Source organism: Schistocerca americana, chromosome 7 (assembly GCF_021461395.2).
Source record: "Schistocerca americana isolate TAMUIC-IGC-003095 chromosome 7, iqSchAmer2.1, whole genome shotgun sequence".
NCBI classification, from domain to species: Eukaryota; Metazoa; Arthropoda; class Insecta; order Orthoptera; family Acrididae; genus Schistocerca; species Schistocerca americana.
In genome coordinates, this window is record NC_060125.1 from 356,684,758 (window position 1) to 356,703,223 (window position 18,466).

General features: G+C 39.0%; 1 protein-coding gene across 3 annotated transcripts in view; it reads left to right on the top strand.

Annotated features, from left to right (window-relative positions):
• Positions 1–280: 280 nt before the first annotated feature.
• The window catches only part of LOC124622026 (S-phase kinase-associated protein 2-like), a 188,268-nt gene continuing 170,082 nt past the window's right edge, over positions 281–18,466 (top strand). Inside the window, exon 1 of one of the 3 annotated variants that reach the window (XM_047147582.1) lies at positions 281–590. The gene's annotated coding sequence lies outside the window, so the exon portion shown is untranslated. Of the gene's footprint in view, positions 591–863; positions 989–18,466 lie in introns of those variants that run through there. The other 2 variants (XM_047147580.1, XM_047147581.1) reach the window with 2 other exon arrangements.

Sequence of the window (18,466 nt, forward strand, 5' to 3'; positions counted from 1 at the left end):
GATATTAAACACGAAAACAACAACGAAACCAAATATGGAGACCTGCTTATGGTCGTATATCGGGAGGAAATTAAATGTGGATCATTTGATCAATAACGGACGGACGATGTCAGCCGTCAAAACTTCCGAAATCCGAGGAACCTTGACGGTGACGAGACGTGACGTGAAGTGACGGCCCATGGAGGTAAGAATTCTTACCTCCATGTGACGGCCAGTGTGAATTGGCCTTAAGATCGCCAAGTGTCAGTGCAACAGACTCTTTGTTCTCAAAACATGTGACGTTTCTTGCCGTTGGCGGCCTGCGTGCATCCAACACTAGAAATGTATTGTGGAATGTTTTGATGTGACAGAACGGGTAAATCACAATCTGTGTGAATTATCCTTTGACTGCATCTCAGTGGAATTCTCGATAATTTGAGATGAATGTTTTCAACTTGCGTTGTGCTTAATGTAGTATCTTTGACAAACGCTTTGGTTTGTCATATACAGGAAGTTATCGATGGATGATAAAATTAAATAGCCAGCTGTTGATGGCCGTAGGGCGGTTGAACATGTTGAGAATGTTATTAAGGCTAATGGAGCGAAACATTGTGAGCAATATAATTGACTTAATAATAGAGGTTTTATGTTTGTATATTAATTTCTTACTTCCACATCATCACCAAGTATGGCGTCTTAATGTCACTTTACATTAGCAAGAGAATTTTCAATAAAATTGATCAAAGTAAAGAAATTGGTTTTCTATATATTATAATGTATTTCGTTTTCCGAATGACCCTGCCCAAACGCCTGTTTCACTTTTAGCGGAGAGATAAAACAAATGAGGAATTACTGCCGGTAGACTTGTAACTTTCGTTGTGTCAGCATTTCGACAGCAGTTCTTAACGGAACTTGGATACGTATAGCACCGTTGTCACTTTACAATGATTAACTGCATGTAATCGAATCGTAACAATATCATCTGCAGAATTGAAGAAACTAATAAACGGTAATGCGTTTGCTGTAAATGATGATAGGCTAGAGAAATTACACTTTTATATCAATCAAAGATTACACGATGTTTTGTGAAATAATTAATGTATCCGTACGGAAATGAATGTCTTGGGCGTAAGGGTACGCGGGAAACTCCGTACTTTTACTACCTTCCCATGTTAAGGAGTGATTCCAAATCCTGGAAAGCCAGTATCTGATTTGTGGACCATTGGTTTTTTGCTCCCAATTTATTTATTTCACAGCTCCCGTAACGGAAGACAACATTTGAGAATCAAAAAGAGCCAAATTACATCTGACGGCGTGAAACAGTAGCCTCGATAAATACTGAATGTTAAAACTTATCTGTTATTTAAAATACTATAAACAAACAGATGATAAAATTAGGAGAAATCTTGATAAGGATTTTCAGCCCAAATGTAGACAGATAGCTAATGGAAAGAGTGACAAATTTACGTTTGCAGTCTACTTGGATTCCATATTTCTTGCAGGTCTATTAGTTTGGTAAACAGTGTTGTTTTTGAATACAGAACTAAATTTTAAGCAACAGGAAAGGAAGCCAATTCTTTATTGAAATTAATTACAAATTCGTAATATGTGTTACACAGTTCAGCTTAAATCAATTTTGGTAACCAAATGTGTTATAGTTATAATACTCAGAAATAAAACTGTCTCCTATTGCTTTCATCTGCCGTAAACATGTTACTTCAATTACCCCGAAAGATTATATGACCTAGTGTGCAAAATAAGCTATATCCTACTTGTTGGTAGATGGGATAATTTGAAGTGCACATCAAATCTGAATGACTGGTTTTGATGAGAGTATCAGAGGATTGACTGTTTTTACGTGGTATACATATGAAAATTTCACTGCTTAGTGTTATTTTAATATATGACTCTTCTTGTACGTCTCTGGTGTCTGTTCTTCATTCAAGTTTCTTACCTAAAGGATTAGATTCTGGCAACTCATATGGAAAAAGAAAGAGTTGTTACATAATTATATTAAGGCTAACTGTGTAGGTACCCCCCACCCTGTCCCAGTAAATTTTGAATTATTTATTTATTTATTATGAATCTGTATTCCTAAATTTGCTGTCTGTAAGAGAGCAGCAAGCAGTTAATACCCTGTGGTGACTTCGTTGAAGATGATCTAATGGATTCTGAAAGGAAAAATGATCTGGAAATCTTATTTGGATCCTACAATTAGATCTTGTTAATTGAATTTCCAGCATGGGTGCATAAAGGCAGTAGGATCCTAATTGATAATGTTTTCATTGTTGAAGCTCAAAGCAGGAAAATAACTGTTTACCCAGTCAAAAGTGCTTTCTCTGATCATGATGCACAGTTAGTTAGGACAAATAATGTAGTGCACTACACTAAAGATACTCATAGTGGACTTAGGTAGAATAAGTAATGACTTGAGGAAAATTAATGTTTTTAGGAATAGTTTACAAGAGATGATCTGGAATGAAATTTATAATCTACAGAAAAAAAAAAAAATCTGTTCTATGATAAACTCTTATCATTATTTGAAAATAGCTTTCTTCATAAGCTAATTAGAAAGGAAATTTAACAGGCATGTACAAAACCATGAATCACTAGAACGACTATGGGACATGCTGTAGTTCCACACTACAAAACTCAAAATTACTAAGGAAAGTTATTAAAAATGGAGGAACATTTACATAACATCAAAAATCAGTAATTCTGACAACAGACTTAAGGTTATTTGGAATGTAGTGAAATGAGAGGCAGAACAACCAGCCACAGATTTAATATCACTATTGAACTGAATGGAAGGCCTATAAATGATGAGTCACAGGTTGCAAATATATTTAATAATCATTTCTTACATGTAGTAGAAAGTACAGGAACAAACAGTTCGAGAGAAAAAGCACAGCAGTATGTTGAAAAATTAACTCTCATAAAATTCAGGCATCACAGCAGTGTGTTGAAAAAGTAACTCTCATAAAATTCAGTCATATGGATGTGTCGCCAACTTCTCCTTCTGAAATTAAAAAAAATTGTGGATTCTCTTAAAAATAAAAACTCATCTGGTTTTGTTGGTGTTTCCAATAGAGTATTAAAGATTTGTTCCCATATAATAACCCCATTCTTATATTAAATATGTAATGCATCACTAGATCAAGGCATTTTTCCAAAGAAACTGAAATATACCATTGTCAAACACCTCTGTAAGAAAGGTGGTAGGAGGAATGTCAATAACTACTGACCTCTTTCACTGCTGATGGCAGTTTCCATAATTTTTGAGAAGATGATGTGTTCTTGACTAATTTCTCACCTGAACAACAACTTCTTCAGCTAATCACAGTTTGGATTTCAGAAGAGTTGCTCTACTGAGAATGACATTGACATACTCAAATAATAAAATACTGCTGGCTGGTATTTTCTGTGATCTATCTAAGACATTCAACTGAGTGAATCACAGTTTTCTCTTATGCAAACTGAAATTTTATGGGGTTGATGATATAACTAACCGGTGGATAATGTCTTGCCTTACAAAAATAGATAAATAAATGGAGAAAGTTGTACCTAACAATGCAACCAATATAGTAAGACTCAATCTTAGGTCCACTATTGTTCCTCAAGTATGTAAATGATCTTCCATATAATATACAACAAGCATAATTAGTTCTTTTTGCAGATGGCACTAGTATTGTAATCAGCCGAAGCATTCACACAGAAACAGAAGAAAGGGCAAACATTGCCCTTAAAGGTGTCATTGGTTCTCTGTGTGTGGTTTCACTCTCAGTTTCAAAAAGACTTAACATTTTCAGTTCTGGGCATCTAGGGCTACTACAACAATGACGTCTCCCCTGACATGGGGTTCTGGGTGACTACTCTGAACTCTACTTCTTTTCCTAAAGCTATCCATATCGTTTCCTTTCATCTGTTCAACCCTTACGCCAGTGATGAGTGCAACACATGCTAATAAAAAAATAAATATGATAGAAACTTCAAAATTCTTGGTTATCCTTGTTGATGAGAATTTAAATTGGAAAAAGCACATTTTGGAACTCCTAAAACATCTTGGTTCAGCCACTTTTGCATTTAGAATCTTCATAAAGCTTGGGGAGAGGCACATAAATAAGTTGACATATTTAGCATATTTTTCATTTGATAATGTCATATGGAATGATGATGTGGGGAAACTCATCTTTAGAAAATGAAGACTTCATTACTCAAAAATAAAATATGGTGCTCACTTATGATCATCTATAAGACATCTGTTTAAAGAGTTGGGAATTCGGTATACTGGTTCACAGTTTATTTATTCCCTCATGAAGTTTATTGTAAATAAACCACTGCAGTTTGAAAGGAACAATGATGTACATGATTACAGTATCAGAAGAAAAAATGACATTCATTATTCCACATTAAAGTTGTCTTTAGCGCAAAAGGGGAGCACAGTGTTGCAACTAAAATTTTTGATCACTTACCCAGTGATATAAAAGTCTGAGAGAAAGCAAAGTAAAATTTGAAAACTAACTAAACAGGTTTCGCCTTGACAACTCATTTTATTGTGTAGAAGAATTTCAATTACTGTAAAATGTAAAAGGTGGTAGGTAGGAATTACTAATTCACATCTATATATTAAAAAAAGAATACTTTATTAATGTTCAGCATGTAGCCATATTTAAAAATTAAGTTGTGATGTGTGTGTAAAATGGCTCATTCTGCATTATTACAATTAATCATGTAGATGATCCATGGTAAATGAAACTAACAAATAATTAGTATGAGGTTTTTCAGATTAAGCCTTGATGTGTTTGCTGTTCATTGCCAATTTCAATTTTTACAGCTAAAAATGTAGGTTATTTGTATGCTTCAGTTTAAGCCCTTGGTTAAAATTATCGTTCCATGGCTAACATTACAGTTTTGAACAGCTCTGTTGTGTCATTGGTTCAATGATTATGTTAGATTAAGAAATTATTGTTAAATTTGAAAAAGAATTGCATTCCTCTTCAATAAATATTTTAGGTAATTGGAAAAATACAATCAACCAGTTTTGACCAGTGATGCTACCAACCAGTATGATGACTATGATGTATGGTATCATACAGCACAGCATATTTAAAGTATCAAATTATTGGGATCTCAATTGAAATATGGAGGTCGTTGTTGGGGATGTTCTTGTTTGTAACACCAGTAAATGGATTAAATACTTGAAACTTTCAGACCACCCCGCAAAACTAAAGGTTTCCGCCGGAGATGGAGATATAACTACAGAAAGTGTAATGTATATAAGTAGGGTAGATAAAAAAATCTACTCACCAAGAGGCAGCAGAACACATTCATAAAAGAGGGTTGTAATTAGGCAAGCTTTTGGAGCCAGTGGCTCCTTCTTCAGGCACAAGGGTTGAAGTGGAAGGGACTGTGGGTGAGGGAAGACTTACTGCATGGGATGAGAAGGAAAGTCTTTCCTTCTCATCCCGTGCGGTAATCTCCCCTGACCCACAGTTCTGGGTGACTTTTCCGAAATCTACCCCTTTTCCTAGACCTCTCCAGACCTTTTCCTGTACTCTTCTTCCTTCCTCATTAGCTCTTCTTCCTGAAGAAGGAGCCACTGGCTCTGAAAGCCTGATTACAACAATCTCTTATGTGTATGTTCTGCTGCCGCTTTGTGAGTAGATTTTTTTTCTATCCAATTGTATTGTTTTGTCAAAAATTGATTGTTTTTGTTAATTTATATAAATCAGATTGTCATGATTCCTTCTTTTGGCATCACCACATCATGACAGTTCACTTTTATACATAACCTATACCTTAAAAAATAATTTGTTTTTGTGACATGTTTGTTGGCTTTGCCAAATCATGATCAGACTATCACCTTCCATACTAACCGAATCTTCAGGCTACTATACAAACCACCGTGACAACCTTCATTTTCAAAAATACAGCTAGCTGTCATGACACATTTGTTGGCTTTGCTGACTTGCAGACAAACTGTCGTGGTGAATCGTAAACCAGACCTTGGGCTATACTATAGATCAGTAATTCCAAACAGCCTCCATTCAGTGCAGATGGTGATGTCATTGGTCAGTGCAGAATGGCTGTATCCCTAATGTCAATATAGCACAAGTGACTATTCTCAAAAGAGTGAAGAATATATATAATGAACTTGAGAAATTAATATGAAGTGCTGTCTGCAGTAATGGAGTAAAGGAAGTACCCTTAAAAGAGCGTAAGAAATGAAGGAGAAAAACTTTATAGATTTTGAAATTCTAAAACACCTTTCTTTCAAAATTTGTATTTCCAAACTAAATATTTTGAAAGGAAAGTCATTATTTATACCTGTAAACATTCATAGAGCAGAAGACTACCATTGTATATCCCCCCCTCCCAACTTCCTTTAAACCAGCACAGGGCTATACTAAGCTCAATAAATGACATGCCTTAGTACATGTAAACCAATAGAACAGTAAGCACAGTGGTTTTCTGGGAAATTGAAGTACATTAACATGGGCTGCAGAATAGAATAAAGAAATAATCATCAATCTGTGAAGAAAGATAAATAAAAAACACTGTTTACTTATGTCAGAGCTAGCCATCATACCTCAATGCACTGGATCCCTTAATACATTACTGTCACGCAATCTACAGGTACTTTGATTAACAGTTTTTAATGAAATAGAGTTACTTCTTTTGTTTGGCTGTGTACTGAGGAAGAAGTTCTGATTACAGCAGAATCGTGACAGATTTGCAGTCATGTTGGACCATGGCCAGTTAATTTTTGTGATTGGCTGAGGGTTGTTGTTGTTGTGGTCTTCAGTCCTGAGACTGGTTTGATGCAGCTCTCCGTGCTGCCCTATCCTGTGCAAGCTTCTTCATATCCCAGTACTGAATCTGCTTAGTGTATTCATCTCTTGGTCTGCCTCTACGATTTTTACCCTCCACGCTGCCCTCTAATGCTAAATTTGTGATCCATTGATGCCTCAGAACATGTCCTACTAACCGGTCCCTTCTTTTTGTCAAGTTGTGCCACATACTCCTCTTCTCCCCAATTCTATTCAATACTTCATCATTGGTTATGTGATCTACCCATCTAATCTTCAGCATTCTTCTGTAGCACCACATTTCGAAAGCTTCTATTCTCTTCTTGTCCAAACTATTTATCATCCATGTTTCACTTCCATACATGGCTACACTCCATACAAATACTTTCAGAAACGACTTCCTGACACTTAAATCAATACTTGATGTTAACAAATTTCTCTTCTTCTGAAACGCTTTCCTTGCCATTACCAGTCTACATTTTATATCCTCTCTACTTCGACCATCATCAGTTATTTTGCTCCCCAAATAGCAAAACTCCTTTACTACTTTAAGTGTCTCATTGACTAATCTAATTCCCTCAGCATCTCCTGACTTAATTCGACTACATTCCATTATCCTCATTTTGCTTTTGTTGATGTTCATCTTATATCCTCCTTTCAAGACGCTGTCCATTCCGTTCAACTGCTCTTCCAAGTCCTTTGCTGTCTCTGACAGCATTACAATGTCATTGACGAACCTCAAAGTTTTTATTTCATCTCCATGGATTTTAATACCTACTCCGAATTTTTCTTTTGTTTCCTTTACTGCTTGCTCAATATACAGATTGAATAGCATCGGGGAGAGGCTACAACCCTGTCTCATTCCCTTCCCAACCACTGCTTCCCTTTCATGCCCCTCGACTCTTATAACTGCCATCTAGTTTCTGTACAAATTGTAAATAGCCTTTCGCTCCCTGTATTTTACCCCTGCCATCTTTAGAATTTGAAAGAGAGTATTCCAGTCAACATTGTCAAAAGCTTTCTCTAAGTCTACAAATGCTAGAAATGTAGGTTTGCCTTTCCTTAATCCTTCTTCTAAGATAAGTCGTAAGGTCAGTATTGCCTCACGTGTTCCAATATTTCTACGGAATCCAAACTGATCTTCCTCAAGGTCGGCTTCTACTAGTTTTTCCATTTGTCTGTAAAGAATTCGCGTTAGTATTTTGCAGCTGTGGCTTATTAAACTGATAGTTCTGTAATTTTCACATCTGTCAACACCTGCTTTCTTTGGGATTGGAATTATTACATTCTTCCTGAAGTCTGAGGGTATTTCGCCTGTCTCATACATCTTGCTCACCAGATGGTAGAGTTTTGTCAGGACTGGCACTCCCAAGGCCGTCAGTAGTTCTAATAAAATGTTGTCTACTCCCGGGGCCTTTTTTCGACTCAGGTCTTTCAGTGCTCTGTCAAACTCTTCACGCAGTATTGTATCTCACTTTTTATATTCATCTCCATCCTCTTCCATTTCCATAACATTGTCCTCAAGTACATCGCCCTTGTACAGACCCTCTATATACTCCTTCCACCTTTCTGCTTTTCCTTCTTTGCTTAGAACTGGGTTTACATCTGAGCTCTTGATATTCATACAAGTGGTTCTCTTTTCTCCGAAGGTCTCTTTAATTTTCCTGTAGGCAGTATCTGTCTTACCCCTAGTGAGATAAGCCTCTACATCCTTACATTTGTCCTCTAGCCATCCCTGCTTAGCCATTTTGCACTTCCTGTCGATCTCATTTTTGAGACGTCTGTATTCCTTTTTGCTTGGTTCATTTACTGCATTTTTATATTTTCCCCTTTCGTCAATTAAGTTCAATATTTCTTCTGTTACCCAAGGAGTTCTACTAGCCCTCGTCTTTTTACCTACTTGATCCTCTGCTGCCTTCACTACTTCATCCCTCAGAGCTACCCATTCTTCTTCTACTGTACTTCTTTCCCCCATTCCTGTCAATTGTTCCCTTATGCTCTCCCTGAAACTCTGTACAGCCTCTGGTTCTTTCAGTTTATCCAGGTCCCATCTCCTTAAATTCCCACCTTTTTACAGTTTCTTCAGTTTTAATCTACAGTTCATAACCAATAGATTGTGGTCAGAGTCCACATCTGCCCCTGGAAATGTCTTACAATTTAAAACCTGGTTCCTAAATCTCTGTCTTACCATTATATAATCTACCTGATACCTTTTAGTATCTGCAGGATTCTTCCATGTATACAACCTTCTTTCATGATTCTTGAACCAAGTGTTAGCTATGATTAAGTTATGCTCTGTGCAAAGCTCTACCAGGTGGCTTCCTCTTTCATTTCTTAGCCCCAATCCATATTCACCTACTATGTTTCCTTCTCTCCCTTTTCCTACTCTCGAATTCCAGTCAACCATGACTATTAAATTTTCATCTCCCTTCACTACCTGAATAATTTCTTTTATCTCATCATACATTTCTTCAATTTCTTCATCATCTGCAGAGCTAGTTGGCATATAAACTTGTACTACTGTAGTAGGCGTGGGCTTCGTGTCTATCGTGGCCACAATAATGCGTTCACTATGCTGCTTGTAGTAGCTTACCCGCACTCCTATTTTTTTATTCATTATTAAACCTACTCCTGCATTACCCCTATTTGATTTTGTGTTTATAACCCTGTATTCACCTGACCAAAAGTCTTGTTCCTGCTTCCACCGAACTTCACTAATTCCCACTATATCTAACTTTAACCTATCCATTTCCCTTTTTAAATTTTCTAATCTGCCTGCCCGGTTAAGTGATCTGACATTCCACGCTCCGATCCGTAGACTGCCAGTTTTCTTTTTCCTGATAACGACGTCCTTCTGAGTAGTCCCCACCCGGAGATCCGAATGGGGACTATTTTACCTCTGGAATATTTTACCCAAGAGGACGCCATCATCATTTATCTGTACAGTAAAGCTGCATGCCCTCGGGAAAAATTACGGCCGCAGTTTCCCCTTGCTTTCAGCCTGAGGATACTGATACATAAGTGGAACTAATGTTGGTCAGACATTATGATTGTTATTGGGCTAGTTGGTTTCTACTTAAGTGGTCTGCAGATGATGTAATTGAAATGACGTGTATGGCAGGAAACCAATAGAAGTATGTTTACAGTCGGTAAGAATTGTTGTTAATGTGATATATGAGAACTAGCAGTAGATGCTCTTAGCACAGGAATTTGAAGTGAACTGACAATGAGATGCAAATGGGGTGGTTTAGGTCTGCAGCTGTATTGGTATATTTAGAGAATCTTCTAGACATCTTTGTGAGTGTGTGACTACTTAGAAATATATGGTTATATTGATTGGATGATTGGCATAATAACACACAAGAACTAAACCATGTCAGAGAAATGCTAGCTTCAAATTCACTGCCAGCCACTGTGACCGAGCAGTTCTAGGTGCTCCAGTCTAGAACAACGCGGCTGCTAGGATCGCAGGTTCGATTCCTGCCTCGGGCATGGATGTGTGTGATGTCCTTAGCTTAGTTAGGTTTAAGTTGTTCTAAGTCTAGGGGACTGATGACCTCAGATGTTAAGTCCCATAGTGCTTAGAGCCATTTGAACCCCCCCCCCCCCCCCCCCCCCCCCCCCGTTTTTTCAAATTCGCTGCAGATTTCTTTCCCAATGTTTACAAATTGAGTTAGTACTCCATATCTTATAATCTCATTGTTGTGATATGTTAACAGATTTACTACCACCATAGGGGGAAACAGCTTACCAGGAGCCATTCAGCTGTACCAGCATTAGATGTTATTTTTTTCCTTTTGAAGCGCCAATGTCATCTATCTAGGAGCTGCAAACAGCATGCTTTCCTAAAGTACCTACATGTATGTGAGTTTAGATTGCCAAAGCAACATGTAGCTATGGAATTTTTCATCTGACACCAAAATTGCATTTAAAGTGGCAGAGACGCTGTCAGAAGTGTCAACCTGATGCTTTAAAACCTCGCACTGCAGTGCAGTGAAAATGATGAACTCTATGTCCCTTCTTGGTTTCAGGCACTTAGCAGAAAGTTTATTGGCTTAGCAGTTAGCCTGCTGGTGGGAGCGGATATTATACTGTCACTAAAGGGATAAGTGTCAGCAAATCCAAATCACAGGGGTTCAATTGTTGGGTGATACTAGGATTTTTCAGTTATTTTTTGCTTCTTTCACCTATAGAAATGATTGGTCAATTTGAAAAATGTCAGTTACACCATGAGTTGGCATCTACAGTAAGCTAAGGTCCCCTTAGTATATGTTGGGCAAGACATTTCAGATGTCAGAGGAAGGCAAGGGTGTTCCACTTCCAATAGGATCATGCCTAGTAGTGCACTATGGTATTCAAACCAATCTTTTGTCTGAGTACTGCTTTCCTATTATCGTGTGAAACATGACATAATTGATGTTTAGGAGATTGCTGCAATTAGTGAAATGATTATTTTTTCCTCATGCACATGGAAATATGAGACTTCCATCACTACAGTGAAGAGGGTTGTAAGAGGATTTGCTGACAAGTAATGCCCTCATGACTGTATATTTGCAACAGAGGGCTCTGAATTGTAGCGTGTAATGTGGTGGTGTGTAATGTAACTATGTCGGTGTGTGAGAAACAGTGTTTGTAATCGAATTTTGAATTCAAAGAGTTCATCCACACTTGGAGCGTCTTCTCTTTCAGCATGACAATGCCAGACCACACATGAGTGCTGCGACATCTGCAAAAATCCATCATCTTGGATTCACTGTCATCAATCATCCTCTATATAGTCCCAACTTGACCCCTCCAATTTTCTTCTGTGTTCAAAACTTAAAGAACACACCCAAAGACTTCACTTTAATAGTGATCAAGTGATGCAAACAGGGGTGAGGTTATGGTATGGCTCTGTCAACAAACTCAAATGTTCTACAGTGATGGTATCAACCAACTAGTGTCACATTGAGAGAAATGTCTTCATCATCAAGGTGACTGTGTTGAGAAATAAATATGTAGACATCAGAGAATAAAAATGTAGAATGTTAATAATGTTTGTTTTATTTACAAAGCTTTAAGAGTTTTCGCATAAAAAATTCAGAGGCATTACTTTTCAGCATGCCTTCATAGTTTACAGATGAAACTCGTAACTGCATGAATAAAATCTGTAATTGTGCATTTTCAACTTCTCGCAGTGTAATGAATAGTCCATTAAATTTTGGGCATGCAGCCACGCAAATAAAATTTCCTCCGCTGATATTTCGGCCGCGTATCGTCTGGCCATCACAAGTCTTGTGACTCACTCTGAGGATGGCCAGACAATACGTGGCTGAAATATCAGTGGAGGAAATTTTATTTGCGTGGCTGCATGCCGAAATTTGATGGACTAAACTCTGTAATTGTTGTCCATTTGAATAAGAGATGAAAAGAAAATTATGTCCTGTCTTATGCAGAAGTACATTCTCTGTCTTTGTACATATACAGACATAAATGACTGAGAAGTTGATGTTATAGCTGTAAACAAGATATTGGATGATTTTTAGTGACTTATCAGCAGCATTAAGAAATTACTGACAAAATGGAGAGAGCAACATTTTAGGTTCAAAATATGATGGAGGATTGTAGATTTCACATTATCTGGGGTAACAAGGAAATATAACTTTGCTTTCTGCATCGTACAGAAACCATGAGTTGCTGTAGCATTTGCTGCTTAAATTGTACCACTCTTTGCTAATGTGTGAAATTTATTGTGTGATCCATTCTTGAGTACTGCTCAAGTGTTTGGTCCCCCACCAGTGCGGATTATAGCAATACATGGAATCAGTCCAGAGGTTTTTAGCCATATTTGTTAGTGGTAGGTTCAGTCAACAAGCAAGTATTACAGGAATGTTTTGTGAACTCAGATGAGAATCCATGGAGGGAACATGATCTTTTTGTGAAGCACTATTAAGAAACTTCAGGGATCTGGCATTTGTGACAGGCTGCAGGATGATCCTAGTGCTGTCGACATCCACAATGACTGTGAAGACAAGATAAGAGAAATTGTGGCTCCTATGAAAGCATATGGACAATTGTGTTTCCCTTGCTCTGATTGTAGGTGGAACAGCAAAGGACATAACTAGCAACGGTACATGGTACCATGCACCATATGGTTGCTTGCAGGATATGCATGTAGATGTGATTGAAGTCATTTTTCAGAGTGATAAACTGTACAGTTGCAGCACTTGGTAGAGCATAGTAAATTAAGAGGACAGAGTTCCCATCAATGTTCTTAGGTCGTTTATCTTGCACACAGATTATAACATTGTAGAGAATTAGGGACTGATCCTAGTTTCTCAAGTCTTTCTCCCTGCTGGTCTTGTGGTCTTGTTTCACATCCAGAGAAGTGCCATGGGATGTTCTCCATAAACTGTAGGTCTACCCACAGAGCTGCTACACACCATTATTAACAGCACATAACATTTTTGTACCTACCTTCATAGCCGATGTTGCTTTTACATATGCATCTATATTCTGCAAATCACTATGAAGTTCATGGGAGAGGGTACTTTGCACTGTATCACACATTGAGATTTCTTGCCATTCCATCCATGTATGGAGCACTGGACGAATGATTGTTTAAATGCTGCTGCACATGCTGTAATCAGTCAAAGCTTGACTTCATGATCCCTCGATTCCTCACTTAATACTTTTTCTTAAATCTTTGTAACCAGGCTTTCACAGAATAGTTGGCATCAATCTACAAGCAACTGCCACTTCAGAGTTTTCGGCACCTTAGTGGTGATCTCAAGAGGATCAAACAAATCAGTGACCATTCTTTCTGTATGTTCAGTATCCCTTGTTAGTCCTGATTGATATGAGTCCTTCACACTTGAGGAATATGGTTGCTTTTACATTAGTGCTCAACCTGGAAGTAATCAATTCAGATCCTTTGTTGGAACATTTTTCATCACAGGTAATTGACCAAGAGGAGTGAGGGGTGGTAATTATGAACTGTTTACGATAACCAGGTTGCATGCCAATATGAGGAGCTAAATTTGAAACCTCTACAGAGTCTCTCATAGAATGTATTTATTTATTCGCCTAGGAATCATGACTGAATTTGTCATCATTATAAAAATAATAAAATGGAAATAAATAGTTCAGAGGAAAACCTAAATCAGGATTCCAAGACAGAGCAAATTCCACCCTTCTGAATATGAAATCAGTGTCTTAGCAAAGGCACTGCATAAGTCCATTGGTCCCTGTTGTGATAGTGTTTGATGCTGTTAATGCTAATCCATCCATTAGTTTTGTTTATTGAACTTCATAACCTGTGTATGCTCTTTGAGAGATGTAGACTCTTTATCTGCAGTCTTCATTTAATTCCATAGTAATTCATAACAATGTAAACAAACACATTACTGTATAGTTGGTTAGGTAGTTTCATAGCAATACCTACCCACCACCTTTTACGCATTACAATAACAGAAATTCTTCCACAGAATAGAAGGAGTTGTCAAGCAGAAAATTTTTCAGTTTTCAAATTTTAATTTGTCTGTGTCAGACATTTTATATCACTGGGTAAAGAATCAAAAATCTTACTTGCAGCATTATGCACACATTTTTCTGTGCTAAAAGCAACCTTAATGTGCAGTAATAAAAGTAATTTTTCCTTTTGGTATTGTAATTATGTACATCATTGTTCCTTGCAAAATGCAATGGATTGTTTAAAACAAACTTCAGGAGGAATAAATATACTGTGAAGCAGTAGTCAGAATATCCATCTCCTTAAACAGATGCCTACAAGATGATTGTGCATGAGCACAACAGTTTATTCTTACAGCACACTTTTGAGCAATGAAGACTTTCTTTTAGAAAGATGAGTTTCCTCTGAACATCGTTCCATATGATATATTAAAATAATCAGCAACCAGTTGCATACAAGGACTGTTTGATGATTATTTCGATATATATAACTACGGTCGCTAAGGATGGATAAGATATTAAAAATTCTGTGTAAAATTACTAAGTGAAAATGTGAAAAATATGTCAACTTACTAATGTGTCTCTCCCCAAGATTTGCAGTGATTCTAAGTGCAAATATGCTTGAACTAAGGTGTCTTAGGAGTTCCAAAATGTGCTTCTTCCAGTTTAAATTTTCATCAATGTGGACACCTAAGAATTTTGAAGTTTCTACCATATTTACTATTTCCTCACCATGTGTTACGTGTATCATTGGCGTAATACTCTTAGATGTGCAGAATTGAATATGTCGTGTCTTTTTGAAATTGAGGGTGAGACCATTCACAGAAACCCAACCGATGATACTTTTAAGGACAATGTTTCCAATTTCTTCTGTTTCTGCGTGTATGCTTGGACTGATTACAACACTTGCGCCATCTGCAAAAAGAGCTAATTCTGCTTGTTGTATATTATATGGAGGATTGTTTACATATATGAGGAATAGTAGTAGATCTAAGATTGAGCCTTGGCGAAAACTGTAGCTCATATCTCCTCAGTCAGAATAATGTCCTCTTGCTACATTGGTTGAGTAACTAACTACAAGTTTCTGTATTCTATTGGTAAGATGTGACATTATCCATTGGTGGACCATACTATCAGTTCCATAAAACTTTGATTTATCTTGCCTAGTATGGTGGCACAGGTCCCTTGCGATGTTCCCCTACACTCTATAAAGGAATATGAGACTTCATCATCATTAATTTATCTATGAGAGTACTGTCTACTATATCAATGAAAATAATCTGTTTTTGAAAATATAATGTAATTGGATAGATAAAAAATCTACTCACCAAGCAATGGCAGGAGGAAATATGTATTGAAGGTATTAAAGTTTGCAAGCTTCCGGATTCAGAAGGTCCTTCTTATGGCAGATGGGCGGAAGGGAAAGGAAGAGGGTGAAAGAAAAGGATTAATGATGTTTAGGAGAATGGGTAGAGTTTGAAATAGTCACCCAGAACCCTGGTCGGGGGAAATTTCCAGTGCAGTACGTCTCACCTGACCTGGGGTTCTGGGCTACTTTTCTGAATTCTACCCCTTTTTCTAAACATCACCATTCCTTTTGCTTCACTTCCTTTTCCTTCCCATAGAACCCTTCTGCCAGAGGAAGGAGTCCATTCCACTGAAAGCTTGCAAACTTTGACACCTTTTGTATTTTGTTCTTCAGTCTCAGCTTGGTGAATAGATTTTTTTATCAATCCAGTTTCATTATATGTAGGAGAATACTGTAATTCACACAGTCAAATGCCTTAGACAGGTCAAAGAAACTAGGAACTGGAGCTATTGTATTATTTGATGTATGTAAAATTTGATGAGTAACATGTCAATGGCATAATCAGTAGAACAAATCTTCTGAAATACAAAACTTGATGTGCTGAGTATATTATAGTTGCTCGAATGAGGTTCTATTCTAGAATAAATTACCTTCTAAAAATCATGGAAAATGATGTCAGCAGTGAAAGAGTTCGGTAGTTCGTAACATTCCTCCTATCGCCTCTCTTAAAGAGAAATTTGACAATAGCATATATCAGTCTGTTTGGAAAAATGTCTTAAGTTAGCTATGCATTACATATTTCAGATAAGAATGAGGTTATTGTTTGGAAACAAATCATTAGTGCTCAATTGGAAATGCCATCAAATCCAGATGAGTTTTTATTTTGGAGAGAATGTGTAATTTTGACATGTGGAATAATCGAGTCTACTGCTGGATGTTTGTGTCGCTCTGGCACAATATTTCGGCCACGTAACTCGTTGTCTTCTTCAGGTGCTACCTGAGACTTCCGTATTGGAGGATCTTGTTCAGTATTTACACCCAGAGTGCGCTGGGTGCTCTCTTTGCTGTCCGCACCTGCCTGGCGGTGCTTGTAAGGTGTTGTCTCTTCCCCAGTGCTCCCTTGGACGCCTATGCCCGACTTGGTCACCATCTGTGGCAGCTCTCTGAGGCCCGCCCTGTGCCATGCGTTCCGATCACGGTCCGCACCCGCCTGGTGCTGTTCCTGAGGTTTTGGCCCCTCCCTGGTGCTCCCACGGATGTCTGTGCCCGGCTCGTCCACCATCTGTGGTCGTGGCAGCTGTATGGGGCCGGACCCGCGTTTGGCGTTCAGTTTGTGGTCCGCGCCTGCTTGGCACTCCTCCTGAGTTGTTGGCACTTCCCTGATGCTCTGACGGGCGTGCGCACCCGCCTCGTCCACCATCTGCAGTTGTGGCAGCTGTCTGAGGCCCGTCTCGTGTCGGGCGTTCCGTTCGCGGTCTGCGCCCGCGTAGTGGTCCTTGTAATGTGTTGTCTCTCTCATGGTGCTCCCTCGGACGTCCGCGCCCAGCTTGGTCTCCATCTGTGGCAGCTCTCTGAGGCCCGTCCTTTGTCGGGCACTCCGTTTGCAGTCCGCGCCCGCCTGGCGCTGCTCCTGAGCTGTTTGCACTTCCCTGGTGCTCTGACAGTCGTCCGCGCCTGGCTCGTCCATGATCTGCGGTCATGGTGGCTGTCAGAGGCCCATACCTCCTCGGTAGTTGCGTTCGCGGTCCACGCCCACCTGGCGGTGCTCCTGCGGTGTTACTACTTCTTGAGGAGTTTCTTGGTTCCTATCGTTGGGCCCTGATAGGCTCCAGAGCCGGACTCCATGCCAAGATGAGCTGGTAACCACTGTCTCGGTTTATTAGGTTTTCTGTGACCTTGATCTCGATGGCCTCCTTTATGACACTGTCCCAAGATCTTGGCGTCTGTGTCACAATTTTGGTGTTGTTGTAGTCCATTGAGTGACTGAGCTCCAGACGGTGCTCCCCTATGGCAGATTTGGTTGCCTGTCCGAGTCTGGTGTGCCTCTGGTGTTCTTTGCACCTGACGTCCACCGTCCTGGTTGTCTGCCCAATGTATGACTTTCCACACTGGCGTGGAATGTTGTAAATGCCGGTTTACGTAGTCCCAGGTCGTCCTTCACACTCCCTAGCATTGTCCCAATTTTGGAAGGTGGACAGAAGATACTCTTGATATCATATTTTGAAAGAATTCTACTGATCTTTGCAGAAATAGGTCCAGCATATGGCAGGTATGCCATCTTCTTCGCCTCCTCTGGCTCCTCTTCTGTACCCTGTGGTTGGCTGGTAGCACGAAGTGCCCTTTGGATGTCTGTGGAGGAGTATCCATTTCTGCTGAACACCAGCTGTAGAAGTTCTATTTCTGTGGCCAGACTTTCCATATCCAACAGAGCTCAAGCCCTGTGAACTAATGTTTTCAAGACTCCATACTTCTGTGCCGGGTGGTGGCAGCTACTGGCTTGAAGGTATAAGTCAGTGTGGGTGAGCTTACGATACACACTGTGCCCCAGAGTGTCATCTGCCTTCCTTTTGACCAGGACATCCAAGAATGGGAGCTGTCCATCCTTCTCTAGCTCCATAGTAAATTTTATACTTGGGTGGCATGAATTTAGATGTTCCAAAAAGTCATCTAGCATCTCCCTGTCATGGGGCCAAATGACAAAAGTGTCATCGACATACCTAAGAAAGCACTTGGGTTGGTAAGTGGTTGATGCAAGTGCCTTCTCTTCATACCTTTCCATGAAAAGGTTGGCTACCACTGGTGATAAAGCGCTCCCCATTGCCACTCTTTCCATTTGCTCATAAAATTTACCCCCATAAAGAAAATATGTTGAGGTCAGTACATGCTCGAAGAGGTCGAGCAGGGCACCATCGAACTTCTC